Raw genomic sequence first — 19,499 nt, 5'->3', positions numbered from 1 at the left:
CCCCCTTGGCCGCCGCTCCCCTATAGATCCCATATAGAGGGCCGGCCCCCTTCCCCCTTCTCCTATAAATAGAGGGGCGAGGGGAGGGCTGCAACACCACATCCAAGGCGCAGCCCCTCCCCTCCCCAACACCTCTCCTCCTCAGCAAGAGCTTGGCGAAGCCCTGCCGGAATACTGCCACTCCATCACCACCACACCGTCGTGCTACTGTTGGAGCCTTCTTCCTCAATCTCTCCCTCCTCCTTGCTGGATCAAGGCGCGGGAGATGTCACCGGGCTGCATGTGTGTTGAACGCGGAGGTGCCATTGTTCGGCGCTCAGATCGGAATCCACCGTGATCTGAATCGCTTCAAGTACGACTCCTTCATCCGCGTTCTTGTAATGCTTCCGTCTCGCGATCTTCAAGGGTATGAGGATGCACTCCCCTCTCTCTCGTTTCTAGTTACTCCATAGATTGATCTTGGTGATTCGTAGAATTTTTTTTAATTTCTGCAATGATCCCCAACAGGAAGAAGCTGTGTGTGGATCCGGAGTGTATCCGGATTGTCTTCGAGGGGAATATCCAAGGATTCCCTTGCGCGTATGAGCTGATTCCATGTCGCCAGTCCTGTCCTGCACAAAAGCGAACCTGCAAAGGAAGTGCGAGAAATATTTGTGTGCCACGGAGCGGTTGAGCCGCGGAATGTGGCCCTTCCCAGCTTTTGCCAGAGTATTTAATTGAGCTCTGGTCGAGCCGAGCTATCATGCCGCGAAGTAGTTTGGACTCCTTTATCGGTGTCTGGGAGCTTGGCCGTCGACTCAAGGTTCGATTGAAAGGGGCCACTCGCTGCTTCTGCTGTTAAAGCGGCGGTATACTCTTCGGCGCCGAGGTGGAGTTCGGCTTTGCCCTTAACTGTGATCACGCCACGCGGGCGGGGCATTTTAAGCTTAACGTCGGCATAGTGTGGTACCGTGTTAAATCGAGCAAACGCGGTACGCCCCAGCAGTGCATGATAATTACTGCGGAAAGGGACGATGTCGAAGATTAACTCTTTGGTACAATAATTATTTGGTGATCCGAAGACTACCTCCAGAGTGATGGAGCCTATACAACTGGCCTCCACACCTGGTATAACACTTTTAAAGGAGGTTTTAGTGGGTTTGATCATCGAACAATCAATACCCATCTGGCGCACTGTGTCCTGATACAACAGGTTTAGACTGCTGCCTCTGTCCATAAGGACTCGTGTGAGGTGGAACCCGCAAATTATTGGGTCGAGGATAAGTGTGGCGGACCTACCCTGGTTGGTATTAGCCGGACGGTCTGTACGATCAAAGGTGATTGGCCATAGTTTATATTGTGGGGCGACTTGCTTCATTAAGTCGACATCCCGAAAAGTACACGTCCGTTCCCTTCTGGGGATGTGGATGGCGTTTATCATGTTCACCGTTTTGATTTGCGGGGGAAATTTCATTTGCCCTCTTTTGTTTGGTGATCTGGGCTCCTCATCGTCTTCATCGCTTTGAGACCCCTTCTCCTTGTTTTCGGTGCCTCACCTGCCAGCTTGTTTGAAGACCCAGCATTCTCGGTTGGTATGATTGGCTATCGTTCCTGGGGTACCATGAATTTGGCATGGGCGGTCAAGTATGCGGTCCAGACCGGGCAGACCCGAATTGTTCTTTTGAGATGGCTTTTTCGCTGACCGGACTTACAGCCACGGAATCCGGCATTGACTGCCGTGTCTTTGGCGTCGTCACTGTTTTTGTGACGCTTGTGTTTGTTGCGTCGAGGTTTGTCGTTGCTATCTCTGGCCTCTGATGTGCCAGGATTGCTTGCTGTGTTGTTGCTACGAGCCAACCAGCTATCTTCGCCCGCACAAAAGTGGGTCATGAGTGTCGTGAGGGCTGCCATGGATTTCGGCTTATCTTGGCCGAGGTGTCGGGCGAGCCACTCATTGCGGATGTTATGCTTGAAGGCCGCTAGGGCTTCGGCATCCGGATAGTCGATGATTTGGTGTTTTTAGTTAGGAACCGCGTCCAGAATTTTCTGGTTGACTCTCTGGGCTGTTGGGTTATGTGACTTAAGTCATTAGCGTCTGGTGGTCGCACATAAGTGCCCTGGAAGTTGTCAAGGAATGCGTCCTCCAGGTTCTCCCAACTGCCAATGGAGTTTGCCGGCAGGCTATTCAGCAAATGTTGAGCTGGTCCCCTGAGCTTAAGTGGGAGGTACTTGATGGCATGTAGGTCATCGCCGCGGGCCATGTGAATGTGGAGAAGGAAATCTTCAATCCATACCGCGGTGTCTGTTGTACCATCAGATTCAATGTTTACGGGTTTAAACCCTTCTGGGAATTCATGACCCATTACTTCATCAGTGAAGCATAAGGGGTGTGCGGTGCCTCTGTGCCGGGCTACATCTCGATGTAGTTCGAATGAATATAGTCTATTGTATTCGGCCCGGTCGGACTTGTTTTTAGTGTATCTGGCGCGGCGATCATCCTCACGTGTTGTGGCGCGACCCCGTGATCCATAGATCGATCTTGACTGTCCTGCTTTGTTTTCCAATATGTCTCGCAGGTCTTGCGTGTAGCCCCGGGCCTTAGTGTATTGCCGGCGGGGTACGGGCTGGTGTTCCGGCTGATACACCGCTTTGTCTCGGCCACGAGGTGGCCGGTCAGCCTCGTCCTACGCTGGTAGTGTAGGCTCTAATGCCTCCTCCTCGAGTTGAGGTAGCAACCTGCGCTTTGGGTAACTTTTGGTTGGGCGCACGAGTCCGTATTCCTCGGCTGCCAGGACCTCAGTCCATCTATCTGTTAGCAGATCTTGATCAGCATGAAGGTGCTGCTGTTTTTTCTTCAGGCTTTTTGCAGTGGCTATAAGCCGGTGCTTGAAGCGCTCCTGCTCGACGGGATCCTCAAGCACGACAAATTCTTCGTCACCGAGACTCACCTCGTCTTCAGAGAGAGGCATGTAATCATCATCCTATGATTCTCCATTTGTTGCCTGCTCCTTAGGGCTAGCTTGGCCATCCTTCTGCCCGACCTGCTCGAAGTCAGACTGGGCGGGATTGTTTTCGTATTCGGCACCATCCGGATTGCTATCATCGCTTGTGCTGGTGGTGCTATTTCTGCCGTGGCGGGGCTTAGAGTGGCACCGATGACGTCGGTGCTTTGATTGCTTCCCTAGGGGATTGTCCTTCATTGCCTCATCGCCATTGTTTTCTTTGGGGGTGTCCACCACATATATATATATATATATATATATATATATATATATATATATATATATATATATATATATATATATATATCATATGATGAGGTGACTATCCAGCGCCCTGCGGGCGGTGGTTCCTGTTCTTCTCCTGCACCGTTGTCCATACCGTCGATGTCTTCAGAGTCGAAATCGAGCACGCCGGTTAAGTCATCGACAGTGGCTATTAAGTGGATGGTGGGTGGGTAACAAATTTCTCCGTCGTCCGCTTCCCACTCGAGTCGGACATAGTTCGGCCAAGAGTCTCCTGATAAAGAGAGAGGCCTCAATGAATTTAGCACGTCACCCAAGGGTGAGTGTTGAAAGATATCGGCGGAGGTGAACTCCATGATCGGTGCCCAACCAGATTCAATAGGCACGGACTCGCGCGGTTTGGAACCTAAGACCGGAGACGAGTCCGGGGGTTCGGTGACACGGATCTCTTTGGAGGTGGAGTCTGTGTTCGGCTCCGACGCCGATGAGTGTGCGACCTCCGTGGTGAGGTCCATCCACCCGTCCTCGGATGGCGCGATCTGCTCCAGATTATGGACCGGGGCAGCCGCAGATGCGATATCCCAAACTTCGTCTGATGGCAAATCTAGGTCACGCACGTCGTGACTGTTCGGCACTCCTGACGTAGGCTCGAACCCGTCGAAGGTCAAGTCTCCGCAGATGTCAGCAGTGTAGTTCAAGTTTCCAAACCTGACCTGATGGCCAGGGGCGTAGGTGTCGACCTGCTCCAGACGGCCGAATACGAAGATCTATCCGGGAAGGAAAACCTCACCCTGTACCGCATCGCTACTGCTGATTGAAGGACCCATCAAGCCTTATCACGACAACACAGTGGAACTCTCAATGAAAGCACCAATGTCGGTGTAAAAACCGGCGGATCTCGGGTAGGGGGTCCCGAACTATGCGTCTAAGGCTGATGGTAACAGGTGGCGGGGGACACGATGTTTACCCAGGTTCGGGCCCTCTCGATGGAGGTAATACCCTACTTCCTGCTTGATTGATCTTGATGATATGAGTATTACAAGAGTTGATCTACCACGAGATCGTAGAGGCTAAACACTAGAAGCTAGCCTACGCTTATGATTGTTGTTGTCCTACGGACTAAACCCTCCAGTTTATATAGACACGGAGGGGGCTAGGGTTACACAGAGTCGGTTACAAAGAAGGAGATCTATATATCCGAATTGCCAAGCTTGCATTCCACGCCAAGGAGAGTCCCATCCGGACACGGGATGAAGTCTTCAATCTTGTATCTTCATAGTCCAACAGTCCGGCCAAAGTATATAGTCCGGCTGTCTGACGACCCCCTAATCCAGGACTCCCTCACCCCCTCCCCCCCAGCAACTAGAGACATTGTGAATGCTTGGCAATCGCGGGTTGATGACTACTCGCTAGTTCAGTGTACCATGCTTTATGGCTTAGAATCGGGACTTTAAAAATGTTTTGAATGTCATGGACCATATGAGATGTTCCAAGACTTGAAGTTAATATTTCAAGCAAATGCCAAGTAGAGAGATATGAAGTCTCCAACAAGTTCTATAGCTGCAAGATGGAGGAGAACAGTTCTGTTAGTGAGCACATACTTAGAATGTTTGGGTACCATAATCACTTGACTCAGCTGGGAGTTAATCTTGAAGATGATTGTGTCATTTATAGAGTTCTTCAATCACTATCACCAAGCTACAAAGGCTTCATGATGAACTACAATATGCAAGGAATGAAAAATACTATTCCTGAGCTCTTCGCAATGCTAAAGGCTGTGGAGGTAGAAATCAAGAAGGAGCATCAAGTGTTGATGGTTAACAAGACCACTAGTTTCAAGAAGAAGGGCAAGGGTAAGAAGGGGAACTTCAAGAAGAATGTCAAGCAAGTTGTCACTCCTGGGAAGAAACCCAAAGCTGGACCCAAGCTTGAAACTGAGTGCTTCTACTGCAAAGGGACTGGTCACTGGAAGCGGAACTACCCCAAGTATTTGGCGGATAAGAAGGATGCCAAAGTGAACAAAGGTATATTTGATAAACATGTTATTGATGTGTACCTTACTAATTCTCATAGTAGTGCTTGGGTATTTGATACCGGTTTGGTTGCTCGTATTTGTAACTCCAAACAGGGACTACGGATTAAATGAAGATTGGCTAAGGACGAGGTGACAATGCGCATCGAGAATGGTTCCAAGGTCGATGTGATCGCCGTCGGCACGCTACCTCTACATCTACCTTCAGGATTAGTTTTAGACATGAATAATTGTTATTTGGTGCCAACGTTGAGCATGAACATTATATCTGGATCTTGTTTAGTGCGAGACGATTATTCATTTAAATCAGAGAATAATGGTTGTTCTATTTATATGAGTAATATATTTTATGGTCATGCACCCTTGAAGAGTGGTCTATTTCTATTGATTCTCGATCGTGGTGATACACATATTCATAATATTGATGCCAAAAGATGCAAAGTTGATAATGATAGTGCAACTTATTTGTGGCACTGTCGTTTAGGTCATATCGGTGTAAAACGCATAAAGAAACTCCATGCAGATGGACTTTTGGAATCACTTGATTATGAATCATTTGATACTTGCGAACCGTGCCTTATGGGCAAGATGACTATAACTCCGTTCTCCGAAACAATGGAACAGGCTAATGACTTATTGGAAATAATGTGTACCGATGTATGCGGTCCGATGAGTGTTGAGGTTCGTGGCGGGTATCGTTATTTTCTGACCTTCAAAGATGATTTGAGCAGATATAGGTATATCTACTTAATGAAACACAAGTGTGAAACATTTGAAAAGTTCAAAGAATTTCAGAGTGAAGTGGAGAATCATCGTAACAAGAAAATAAAGTTTCTACAATCTGATCGCGGAGGAGAATATTTGAGTTACGAGTTTGGCCTTCATTTAAAACAATGTGGAATAGTTTCACAACTCACGCCACCTAGAACACCACAACGTAATGCTGTGTTCGAACATCGTAACCACACTTTATTAGATATGGTGCGTTCTATGATGTCTCTTACTTATTTACCACTATTGTTTTGGGGTTATGCATTAGAGATAGCTGCATTCACATTAAACAAGGCACCGTAAAAATCCATTGAGACGACACCGTATGAACTGTGGATTGGCAATAAACCTAAGCTGCCATTTCTTAAAGTTTAGGGATGCGATGCTTATGTCAAAAGGCTTCAGCCCGATAAACTCGAACCCAAATCGGGGAAGTGCATCTTCATAGGATAACCTAAGGAAACAATTGGGTACACCTTCTACCACAGATCCGAAGGCAAGATCTTTGTTGCCAAGAATGGAACCTCTCTAGAGAAGGAGTTTCTCTCGAAAGAAGTGAGTGGGAGGAAAGTAGAACTTGATGAGGTAATTGTACCTTCTCTCAATTTGGAAAGTAGCTCATCCGAGAAATCCGTTCCCGTGATGATGCTTAAACCAACTAGAGAGGAAGCTAATGATAATGATCATGAAACTTCAGATCAAGTTGCTACAGAACCTCTTAGGTCAACTAAAGCACGATCCGCACTAGAGTGGTATGGTAATCCTGTTCTGGAAGTCATGTTACTTGACCATGACGAACCTACGAACTATGAAGAAGCTATGATGAGCCCAGATTTCGATAAATGTCTAGAGGCCATGAAATTGAGATAGGATACATGTATGAGAACAAAGTGTGGACTTTGGTGGATTTGCCTGATGATCGGCGACCCATAGAGAATAAATGGATCTTCAAGAAGAATACTGACGCTGATGGTAATGTTACTATCTATAAAGCTCGACTTGTCACAAAAGGTTTTCGACAAGTTCAAGGAGTTGACTATGATGAGACTTTCTCACCCGTGGCGATGCTTAAGTCTGTCTGAATCATGTTAGCAATTGCCGCATTTTATGATTATGAAATCTGGCAAATGGACGTCAAAACTACATTCCTTAATGGATTTCTTAAAGAAGAGTTGTATATGATGCAACCAGAAGGTTTTGTCGATCCTAAAGGTGCTAACAAAGTGTGCAAGCTCCAGTGATCCATTTATGGACTGGTGCAAGCATCTCGGAGTTGGAATATACGCTTTGATGAGGTGATCAAAGCATATGGTTTTATACAGACTTTTGGAGAAGCCTGCATTTACAAGAAAGTGAGTGGGATCTCTATAGCATTTCTAATATTATATGTGGATGACATATTGTTGATTGGAAATGATGTAGAATTTCTGAATAGCATAAAAGGCTACTTGAATAAAAGTTTTTCAATGAAAGACCTCGATGAAGCTACTTATATATTGGGCATCAAGATCTATATAGATAGATTAAGACGCTTGATAGGACTTTCACAGAGCACATACCTTGATAAAGTTTTCAAGAAGTTCAAAATGGATCAATCAAAGAAAGGGTTCTTGCCTGTATTACAAGGTGTGAAGTTGAGTCAGACTCAATGCCTGACCACTGCAGAAGATATAGAGAGAAAATGAAAGTCATTTCCTATGCCTCAGCCATAGGTTCTACCATGTATGTTATGCTGTGTACCAGACCTGATGTGTGGCTTGCTATTAGTTTAGCAGGGAGGTACCAAAGTAATTCAGGAGTGGATCACTGGACAACGGTCAAGAACATCCTAAAGTACCTGAAAAGGACTAGGGATATGTTTCTCATTTATGGAGGTGACGAAGAGCTTGTCGTAAGTGGTTACGTCGATGCTAACTTTGACACTGATCCGGATGACTCTAAGTCACAAATCGTATACATATTTATATTGAATGGTCGAGCTATCAGTTGGTGCAGTTCCAAGCAGAGCGTCGTGGCGGGATCTACGTGTGAAGCGTAGTACATAGCTGCTTCGGAAGCAGCTAATGAAGGAGTCTAGAAGAAGGAGTTCATATCCAATCTAGGTGTAATACCTAGTGCATCGGGTCCAATGAAAATCTTTTGTGACAATATTGGAGCAATTGCAAGGAATCTAGATTTCACAAAAAGACCAAACACATCAAGAGACGCTTCAACTCCATCCGAGATTTGGTTAAGGAGGGAGACATAGAGATTTGCAAAATACATACGGATCCGAATGTGGCAAACCCGTTGACTAAGCCTCTTCCACGAGCAAAACATGATCAACACCAAGACTCCATGGGTGTTAGAATCATTACAATGTAATCTAGATTATTGACTCTAGTGCAAGTGGGAGACTGAAGGAAATATGCCATAGAGGCAATAATAAAGTTGTTATTTTATATTTCCTTATTCATGCGCTTTACACCGATATGACCTAAACGACACTGCCACAAATATGTTGCACTATCATTATCAACTTTGCATCTTTTGGCATCAATATTATGAATATATGTATCACCACGATCGAGATTCAACAGACATAGAGCACTCTTCAAGGGTGCATGACCATAAAAGATATTACTCATATAAATAGATCAACCATTATTCTATAATTTAAATGAATAACCGTCTCACATTAAACAAGATCCAGATATAATGTTCATGCTCAACGCTGGCACCAAATAACAATTATTCAGGTCTAAAACTAATCCCGAAGGTAGATGTAGAGGTAGCGTGCCGACGGCGATCACATCGACATTGGAACCATTCCCGACACGCATCGTCACCTCGCCCTTAGCCAATCTTCGTTTAACCATAGTCCATGTTTCGAGTTACAAATATGAGCAACTGAACCGGTATCAAATACCCAGGCACTACTACGAGAATTAGTAAGGTACACATCAATAACATGTATATCAAATATACCTTGTTCACTTTGTCATCCTTCTTATCTGCCAAATACTTGGGGCAGTTCCACTTCCAGTGACCAGTCCCTTTGCAGTAGAAGCACTCAGTTTCAAGCTTTGGTCCAGCTTTGGGTTTCTTCCCGGGAGTGACAACTTGCTTGCCATTCTTCTTGAAGTTCCCCTTCTTACCCTTGCCCTTCTTATTGAAACTAGTGGTCTTCTTAATCATCAACACTTGATGCTACTTCTTGATTTCTACCTCCGCAGCCTTTAGCACTGTGAAGAGCTCGGGAATAGTCTTTTCCATCCATTGCATATTGTAGTTCATCACGAAGCCTTTGTAGCTTGGTGGCAGTGATTGAAGAACTCTGTCAATGACACAATCATCTGAAACATTAACTCCCAGATGAGTCAAGTGATTATGGTACCCAGACATTTTGATTTCTGAGTATGTGCTCACTAACAGAACTATTCTCCTCCATCTTGCAGCTATAGAACTTGTTTGAGATTTCATATCTCTCAACTCGGGCATTTGCTTGAAATATTAACTTCAACTCTTGGAACATGTCATATGGTCCATGACGTTCAAAACGTCTTCGAAGTCTCGATTCTAAGCCGTAAAGCATGGCACACTGAGTAGTCATCAGATCGAGCTTGCCAGACATTCACAATGTCAACTTCTGCTCCTATAGCAGGCCTTTCACCTAGCGGTGCATTAAGGACATAATTCTTCTATGCAGCAATGAGAATGATCCTCAAGTTACGGACCCAGTTCGTAAAGTTGCTACCATCATCTTTCAACTTAGCTTTCTCTAGGAACGCAGTAAAATTTAAGGGAACAGTAGCACGGGTCATTGATCTACAACATAGATATGCAAAAACTACCAGGACTAAGTTCATGATAAATTAAGTTCAATAGTCATATTACTTAAGAACTCCCACTTAGATAGACATCCCTCAAGTCATCTAAATGATACGTGATTCAAATCAACTAAACCATGTCCGATCATCACATGAGATGGAGTAGTCACCAATGGTGAACATCTCTATGTTGATCATATCTACTATATGATTCACGTTCGACCTTTCGGTCTCCAGTTTTCCGAGGCCATGTGTGTACATTCTAGGCTCGTAAAGTTTAACCCGAGTATTCCGCATGTGCAAAACTGGCTTGCACCCGTTGTATTTGAACGTAGAGCCTATCACACCCGATCATCATGTGGTGTCTCAGCACGAAGAACTTTCGCAACGGTGCATACTCGGGGAGAACACTTATGCCTTGAAATTTTAGCTAAGGGATCATCTTATAATGCTACCACCGTACTAAGAAAAATAAGATGCATAAAGATAAACATCACATGCAATCAAAATATGTGACATGATATGGCCATCATCATCTTGTGCTTTTGATCTCCATCACCAAAGAAACTTCATGATCTCCATCATCATCGGCTTGACACCTTGATCTCCATCATAGCATCATTATCGTCTCGCCAACTATTGCCTCTACGACTATCACTATCCTTAGTGATAAAGTAAAGCAATTACAAGGCGTTTGTATTTCATACAATAAAGTGACAAACATAAGTCTCCTGCCGGTTGCCGATAACTTTTACAAAACATGAGCATCTCATACAACAACATATATCACATCATGTATTGACCATATCACATCACAACATGCCCTGCAAAAACAAGTTAGACGTCATATACTTTGTTGTTCAAGTTTTACGTTGCTGCTACGGGTTGTTACAGCCCACAACTTTTTGTGTTCTACTCGTGCATATCATCTACACATAGACAAGACTTGGATGCCACTATTGGGGAACATAGCATGCAATTTCAAAAAAAAATCCTATGCTCACGAAAGATCTATCTAGGAGATGCATAGCAACGAGAGGGGGAGAGTATGTCTACGTACCCTCGTAGACCGAACGTCTTCTCGTTCCGACCAATCTACTACCGAACGGACGACACCTCCGAGTTCTGCACACGTTCAGCGCGATGACGTCCCTCGAACTCTTGATCCAGCAGAGGGTCGAGGAAGTAGATGAGCTCCGTCATCACGATGGCATGGTGACGGTGATGGTGATGTGATCCACGCAGGGCTTCGCCTAAGCACCGCGATAATATGACCGATGGTGTAAACTGTGGAGGGGGCACCGCACACGGCTTGGAACAATTGTTGTTATGTTCTAGGGGCGCCCCCCTAATATAAAATGAGGTCGGCCCTAGGCGCGCCCCAAGTAGGAGGAGTCCTACTTGGGGTCCTAGTAGGATTAGCCCCCCCCCCCTTCCTTTTACCGAAGGGGGAAAGGGGGGAGGAGAGGGAGATGGAGAAAGAAAGAGGGGTGCCGCCCCCACCCCTTGTCCAATCCGGACTCCTCCGTGGTGGGAGGCGCGCCAGCCCCTTGTGGGTTGGTTTCCCTCCCTCCTATGGCCCATATGGCCCATATCTTTCCGCGGAGTGACAAATCCTAACCTCAATCTATGCCAACCTAACAAACACCTTCGGAGATACCTGTAGAGCATCTTTATAATACCCAGTTACGTTGTGACGTTTGATAGTACACAAGGCATTCCTTCAGTGTCCGGGAGTTGCATAATCTCATAGTGAGAGGAATATGTATTTGACATGAAGAAAGCAGTAGCAATAAAACTGAATGATCATTACGCTGAGCTAATGGATGGGTCTTGTCCATCACATAATTCTCCTAATAATGTGATCCCGTTCATCAAATGACAACACATGTCCATGGCTAGGAAACTTAACCATCTTTGATCAACAAGCTAGTCAAGTAGAGGCATACTAGGGACACGGTGTTTTGTCTATGTATTTACACTTGTATCAAGTTTTCCGGTTAATACAGTTCTAGCATGAATAATAAACATTTATCATGAATAAGGAAATATAGAATAATAACTTTATTATTGCCTCTAGGGCATATTTCCTTCACGTCATTCTCGAAGGTATACATTGGCTCAAGGGACCAGTGGACGGTTTTAGAGGTGGAGCGGCGTTTCATGTCATGCATCGACGATGTGGAGTCTCGGTGGCATGGAGCATCAGGGTCTCAACGGCGGATGTGTCATGATGGACGCACGTAGGGAGGTGGTGTCGTGGTGGCGTCGACGGCAGACCTAGCAAGGTTGATGCGTTAGCACGTGCTCTCAAGATGGATCGGTGGAAGACGACGATGGCGGCCTCGAAGAGTGCGTCAGGCCAGTGTGTGCTCCAGACCCGGCAATGCGGCTTGGTTGAGCCCTCCGGCTTTAGATACTAGGCTTTGGTGCGAAGCCAGTTTGGTATTTCGGCTCGGACAATTGAAACCCTTCATCAACTGGATAGAAATAGCGACAGATGTTGCAAGTTGATGGCTTCAGACTTAGTGATGTATTATTTTGGAAGGTCTTTTTGAATAATTAATAAAATGATTGCATGCATCGTCCATCGTCCAGATGCAGAGGTCTGGGTCATCCTCCTTTTTATTAAAGAAATCCATGTCAATCGTCGTTTTTCTTTTTCTTATTGCGGGTGATGTCCATCGTTGTTTGTTAGCTGTGAGATGATCTGCAGCAGTAGACAGAATCTGCTACCCGGTTATGGTTCAGGCTTGGTGCACCTGCTTGCTCTTCTTATGATCCTTTTATTTTCAGTTGAGCAATGAGCAGGTGTTCCTTCAATGCAAATCGATGAGGGAACTCCTTTTGTTTCAAAAAGAAAAAGAAACCAAGTGAACAATATTCAGACGAATGTGCACGGATCTGCATCTCCTTGGTGTCATCGGACTACACAGTTCCCCACGTACTCACTGGACTGAACCGCTCCTCGCCCTCACTCTTGTGGTGTTCATCTGCGGTCCATTTGGGCGCCAACACTTGAGTGCAGACTATACAGCGTAAGAGCTACGGGGATCCATGAGCAGAGTCACTATTCACTACTGTCTACCCAGCACTGTTAAGGTACAGAGTGATGCGGATCCATACTGTTCTTCAGTATCACGGGTCCTTCTGATCCCTTCATTATTCTTTAGTGGAAATCGACGGGAGCAAACCCGGTCCCGATCACTGTCCCTGCGCAGGCGAAGTTTCAACTCGTAGGCCAATGGGGAGCTCTATCTGAAATCGCGGTCGGATAGGCTGTGGCCTATGGTGTTCACCGATTAGTACGTCCGCGAGTTGATTGATCAGCGCCTGGAGGTTTCTGCTCCTTGAGGCGCCACATGCTCTCCATGCTTGATTCTTTTCCTTGTGAGAAACGTCACCGGCCTTGCACCGCTGTGCCTTCTGCCTTGCCAGGGTTTACTGAGTTTTTGCTGAGGCTCTAGGGCTCCACGGCTCCACATATGAAGGGTGCCAGTCTGCCAGAGCATGCTTCAGCTAACTAAGTAGGTACAGTTGACCATGGCGAAGTTTCATCACGTGATTTTTTTACTGCTTGTGTGCTGATCTGCTCGGCATCGGGGCAGAGGGGGTGATCACGAGCGTATTTGCGCAATCACGCCCCATGTTCGCCTGTCCCCTCGGCGGCGACTGACGCTGCGCTGTTTCGGCTCGGCTCGTTAGTGCGTGCGTCAGCCTTTGCATCACCTCGGCGATACATGTTCATAGGTTCATCATGTGTTCAATCCATGCTAAATGTTGTTTGTGAGCTCTGGACGAGACAGTGTTAGCCTGCTGCATTTGTTGGCCATGTGATTATATTGTTCCAGGTGACACGCTCGTCTGCATTGTTGCTGGTTCTGTCATACAACAGTTTGACGCTTCATGTTCACTGGACTGAAGCGCTGCTCGCCCTCGCTCTCGCGGTCTTCATCTGCAGTTGATTTAGACCCATCATTTGCATTTTCCTTGGTTCCATCAGACTACAGTTTGCCACTTGTTCACTGGACTGAGGCGCTTGTCGACCTCGCTCTTGCCGTGTTCATCGCAGTTGATTTTGTTAGCAGAATCATTACTGCTTACTCATCGGTGAGAAAGCTGAGAATGACGCAGAGGTATACATACTGTCCTTGGGTGACATGATGCAGAAGCAGCTCTGCTTTGCAAAAGAATAAGAAAAAGGAAACAAAAAACTATGGGTGTTAAACTGCAAGAATTGGCAGGAGGCATCAAATAATTCTGAAGGAACTTTATGGTCATCACTATCCTGGAAATAACACAACAGACTTTAACATGTTGGATACCACTGTCGCTCTAAACACGCATTCTCTATAAGTTTGCAAAGATGTAGCCTCCAGTTGTCATCTTCAGTGAACTGAAATACTGAACATAGCAAGTTATGGTGATTTTCCCTAGGGTCTTCAGTTATCACCTTCAGTTGCATTCGAGAGATACCCTATAAATTCCGTAGAATCGCATTTTGGAGGCTATTCAAAGATTTTCTATAATTCTCTGATGGATTTCTCTCTCTTTCTCCATGTTCAAACAATGGGGAACTAATATTACTTGCGAGTAAACAACCGGCAAGACACATGGATGTGATATCTGTAGCTGGTTTCAGGGCACCATTGGCAGAGAATATGCAGCAGGCCTGATCTTGGGAAGAAATATAAACATTCTGGATAATATCATGCTTGTGTAGTCCATTTCTTTTTTTAGAAATGGAGGCGTGCCTCCGGCCTCTGCATCATGACGATGCGTGCAGCCATCTTATTAAGAAGTCTGAGAGTATCACAGAAACAAATAAGTATTACAGCTCTTAAGCGGAGCTAAAAAATAAAAATAAAATTACAAGCTCAAAACCCAATCGGCATGACAATGGACAAGCTCCCTAGACTCCAATCCTGTTACGCAACCGTCATTCGAACCGGTTGAATATAGCCTGTACTACCATCTCCCACTGGTTGCACCCATTAACCTAAGGCTCCCTGGAGTCCGTAGGAGTGAGTAAGGACCCCGTACGGATCCATGGGACGCTCTGAAGGTGACCTGCAAGAAAGTTAAAATATGTTGTCTGTTAAAAATCATGTCATTCCTGCAATTTCATATGAGCTCACATATTCCAATCCGAATACGAGCCGTCGTAATCTGATCAATCCCAGCTAACCACGTTCCAAACAATGATTCAATGTTAACTGGAGGAGTAATGTTAAAGACTATATGGATCGTTCTCCAAAGCAGCATGGCTGAGTGGGCACTCTATGAATAATTGTTGTACTGTTTCATCCTGATCACAAAACAACAGCACGAACTACCTACCCACCGCCTCTTAAGTAAGTTATCTTTGGTGATGATAACTTGCTTGTGGACAAACCACATAAAATTTTTAATACGCAAGAACAACTTAACCTTTCAAATATGTAACGATCTCGAGAGTAGACCAGAGTTAATCAAATTCATATAGAAAGATTTCACCGTAAACACCGCATTTCTAGTTAACTTCCACTGCGTCGAATCAGGTTGGTCGGATAATTAAACATCTATCAATCTCCGAACCAAATGCATCCAGCCAGTCCATCCCACCGACCAACGCACATCGGTAGTCCATGGCAGTAGTATAGTAATTCAGCCCTGCTCCATTTTAGCCAGGAAAGATTACCCAGGGCAAGTGTACAGAGAGCCATGCCGTCACATCTATTCCCTCCGTAAAGAAATATAAAAGCATTTAGAATACTAATTTAATGATCTAAACGCTCTTATATTTCTTTACAGAGGGAGTAATTAATTGCCCTGGAACCTGATCAACGTTACTGCAGATTGAACAGTAGTCCTCCTGTGTGTTTCTTTTATGGAAGTCAAGGAGCGAACTCCTTGTCTGAAAAGAAAAGAAAAAGTTTCAAGTGAACAATATTCAGACCCACGTGCACGGATGTGCATCTCCTTGGTTCTATCGGACTACAGTTCGCCACTTGCTCACTTGTCTCTACGCTACGCAGGCGAGGTTTCAAGTTTCAACTCACGGGCCAATGGGAATTCGATTCGATCCGCGTAATCGCGGTCGGATGGGCTGTACTGTAGCCTATGCTATGGTGGACCCGGTGTTGATCGATTCGTACGGCCGCGAGTTGATTAATCAGCGCCTGGTGGTTTCTGTTTGTTGAGGCGCTAGGGCAAAAATTAAGGGTGTGTGTGGGTACAGGCAGAACATGCTTCAGCTAATTAAGTACAGTTGACCATGGCTAAGTTTCATCACACCGGCTCGTAAATTTATTTACCTTTGCATCACCTCGGCAATACATGTTCATGGTTCCATGTGTTTAATCCATGTTAACTGTTACGTACTTACTGTATTTGTGAGCTGTGTACGAGATAGCATTGCTGCTGGTTCTGTCGAAAAACAGTTTGACACTTGATCTTCACTGGACTGAAGCGCTGCTCGCCCTCACTCTCGCGGTGTTCATCTGCAGTTGATTTGGACCCATCATCTGCATTTTCCATGGTTCCATCAGACTACAGTTTGTCACTTGTTCACCTGAATCGCCATCCCTCCTCGCCCTCGCTCTAGTGGTGCTTATCTGCATTTTTTTTGATTCTAGGCCTAGCATTGCCACATTTTACCACACATTTTTCTAAGCTTGCCTAAGATTAGTTCATCAAAATGAAAATCACGAGTTGGCAAGCCTAATGAAATTTTGCCACATTTTTTATGTGTATGTCATGTGGGGTTCAAGTATGGTTTGCCTAAGGTGTGACTTGAACCAAACACTCACCTAAGTTAGTCAAACTTGCCTAACTTTAAGTATGGCAACATTTAATAAAGTTAGTCACAAACCAAACAGCCCCTTAGTTAGCAGAATCATTACTGCCTACTCATCGGTGAGAAAGCTGAGAATGATGCAGAGCCATACTGTCCTTGGATGACATGAATGCAAGAAGCTCTCTACTTTGAAAGAAAAGAAGAAACGGGGGGAAATACTATGGGTGTTTTTTTTTTTTGGAAAAGGATGTTAAAACTCCGGCTCAACATCAATCGATCCATACAATCATCTTTATAAATTATTCGACAAAACATATATTAAACTAACCGAAGCCACCACTTGCACCTACAAACTCGATAATGTGGAATGCTCTCACTCCTCATATCTAAAACAGGTGTCGTCGTCAATCCATCCTCGTAACGTATCGAAACCTACAGCCGGTGCAGCGAACCTAAAAGATACACCACATGCACACGTTTTAGAAGCCGCCATCATCATCGAACCGCTGACCCGTCTTCAGGACAGAGATCTTCATCATCCTTGCATGTCCAGCTGTCCGTCGACGCCACCACGGCGCCCAACGGCACCACCTCCCTACATGCAAACTGCTGAGCACGTCACGGTCGCCGCCAGTACACCGCAACACCATGCCGTCAAGTACCACCAGCCGAAGCAGCTTGAAGTCTCTGAATGATCTGTCATGCGTAGCACCTGTCGAATAGGCATGACTCAGCATAGCACATGTCGGCCAGGCATGACTTGACATCTTCACCGAAGCTCCGTGCAAGACGAAGCCGCTCCACCTTCTGCTTCTGTCGTCCAGCGCTACTCCACAAACAATGTTCCCAAGAAAGAAACGACATCGCAGTGAGGCCATGGTTCGATCTATAAGACCAAATCCTAGGGTTTGCCCCGGAGCAGCACGAGTGGGTCGAAAGTAGTTACACAACGATGCCTTCATTAAGGTAACAACGCAGAACGCTGCCATCGCCCGTCATCCGCTCAGTTTTCACCGACAACTACGTCTCTCCGACTCGCAGCCGGGCCTATATGACGATGTGAGATCCGACCACCCAGCTTTCAGGCCGACCACCACTGCCAAGCTCGGGGTGGCCGCCCCAGGTGTCCGCGTGATGACGGAGGAGAACTGATCTGGGGCGGGAAACTCCAGATCTATAGCCGCCAGCCGCCATGGCCGGCCCCACGCTGCCCCCGCAGCCACTGGCGGAGCTATGCCTAAGCTGCAGGGGCCATGGCCCCCCAGCCCATGAACCTTTTCTGAAGAAACTTCATTTTGGGTAGCACAAATTCAGAAAAATACAGTTTTTGGCCCCTCCAAAAAATTATATTTCATCATTTGCCTCCTCAGCTTTTCCTCGCTAGCTCCGCCACTGCCCGCAGCTGTGGTGGCCCAGCCGCCCACCAAACGTGTCAACTCTGCCTCCACGCCGGGCACCCAGGGTCGCCATCGCGTCTCGGCCAGAGGTCCCCTCGCGGAGAGAGGAGGAGAGCCCGCCTTCCGCCTCCTCTCGCGGCGGCGGGGAAGCAGGGAGGGATCGGGGGCGGCGGCGGCTAGGGTTCGCCCGAGCCGCCCCCCTTGAGACGACGCGAGTGAGTCTGAACGTCTCAACCAGCCGGTCTAGCCAATGCGTCCTTCTCTGAACAATAATTGATTGGAGGCAACAAATAATTCTCAAGGAACTGTATGGGCACCACTACGCTTGAAATAACATAACAATCTTACAAACATATAACATCTCAAGTGGTACTCACAATTGTGCCGTGTTTAAGACGGAAGCAGACAACATTTAAGCTTTTGGATATCACTGTAACTCTGAACAGGCATTTCCTATAAGTTTAGCCTCCATCTGTCATCTTCTGTCAAACTGAAATACTGAACTTAGCAAGTGACCAGGATTATGCGTTAGAGAAATATACCCTATTTCCCACAGAATCGCATTTCGGGGGCGATTCTAAGATTTTCCGTAAGCTTTGATGGATTTCTCTCCTTTTCCATGTTTGAAGAATGGGGAACTAAAATTACCAGATGATTTGCGAGCAAACAACCGGCAACAGACATGTCATATCTGTAGCTGGTTTCAGCGCACCATTTGCAGAGAATGTGCTGCAGGCATTCATCTTGGGAAGAAATTTAAAACTTTCTAGATAATAGTTTCATGGTTCTATAGTCCAGGGCAGTAGTATGGCAATTCTGATCTGCTCCTTCAGTACCAGGAAAGATTACCTTGGACAAGTGTACAGAGAAGACAGATCTGTGCTGTCACATCTAATTAATTGCCTTTGGAACCCGATCAACGTTCCTGCAGATTGAACAGCTCGGAAGGTTTTACGGCCAGTCATCTGTACCGCCACTTCTTGAACCTTTGCATCCTCTGCAATTTGGTTCCGTGAACAAAGGATTAAGCCATTAAGGCCAGGTAGGTCTTCTCTGTCTGAACTAAAAAGCTGCTGGAGCAGCGCTTCGTCAGAAAATGAAAAATTCAGGTAGGGGTCTGTGCTGTCAGAGTAAATAGAATAAAACTACTACTTTACAGGTTAGGGTTTCAAAAAACTATTGGATTTATTTTTTTCGCTGATAACTACCAAGTGAGGGGTTGGCTGTTTCAAAAAACCCCAAATCCTCTTTGTAAAAAAATTAAACATGTTTATGACAGGTTGGGCCCGCCACTAAACGCACAGTTTGGTTGACTGTTAGTTTGACCGTTAACTGACATGTGGGGGCCACATGCCAGTGTCTGAAAAAGCAACCTGGTCCTTGGAAATTTTCTAAAAAAGCAATCAGGTCCCTGGAAGTTTTCAAAAAAAGCAATCAGGTCCTCCGGCGCACCCGCCATGGCCGCGATGCCACCTCCTCCGGGCCGAC

The sequence above is a fragment of the Triticum aestivum genome, chromosome 2B (assembly GCF_018294505.1).
Source record: "Triticum aestivum cultivar Chinese Spring chromosome 2B, IWGSC CS RefSeq v2.1, whole genome shotgun sequence".
In the NCBI taxonomy this organism is placed as follows: domain Eukaryota; kingdom Viridiplantae; phylum Streptophyta; class Magnoliopsida; order Poales; family Poaceae; genus Triticum; species Triticum aestivum.
Note: the sequence above shows the minus strand (reverse complement) of the source record.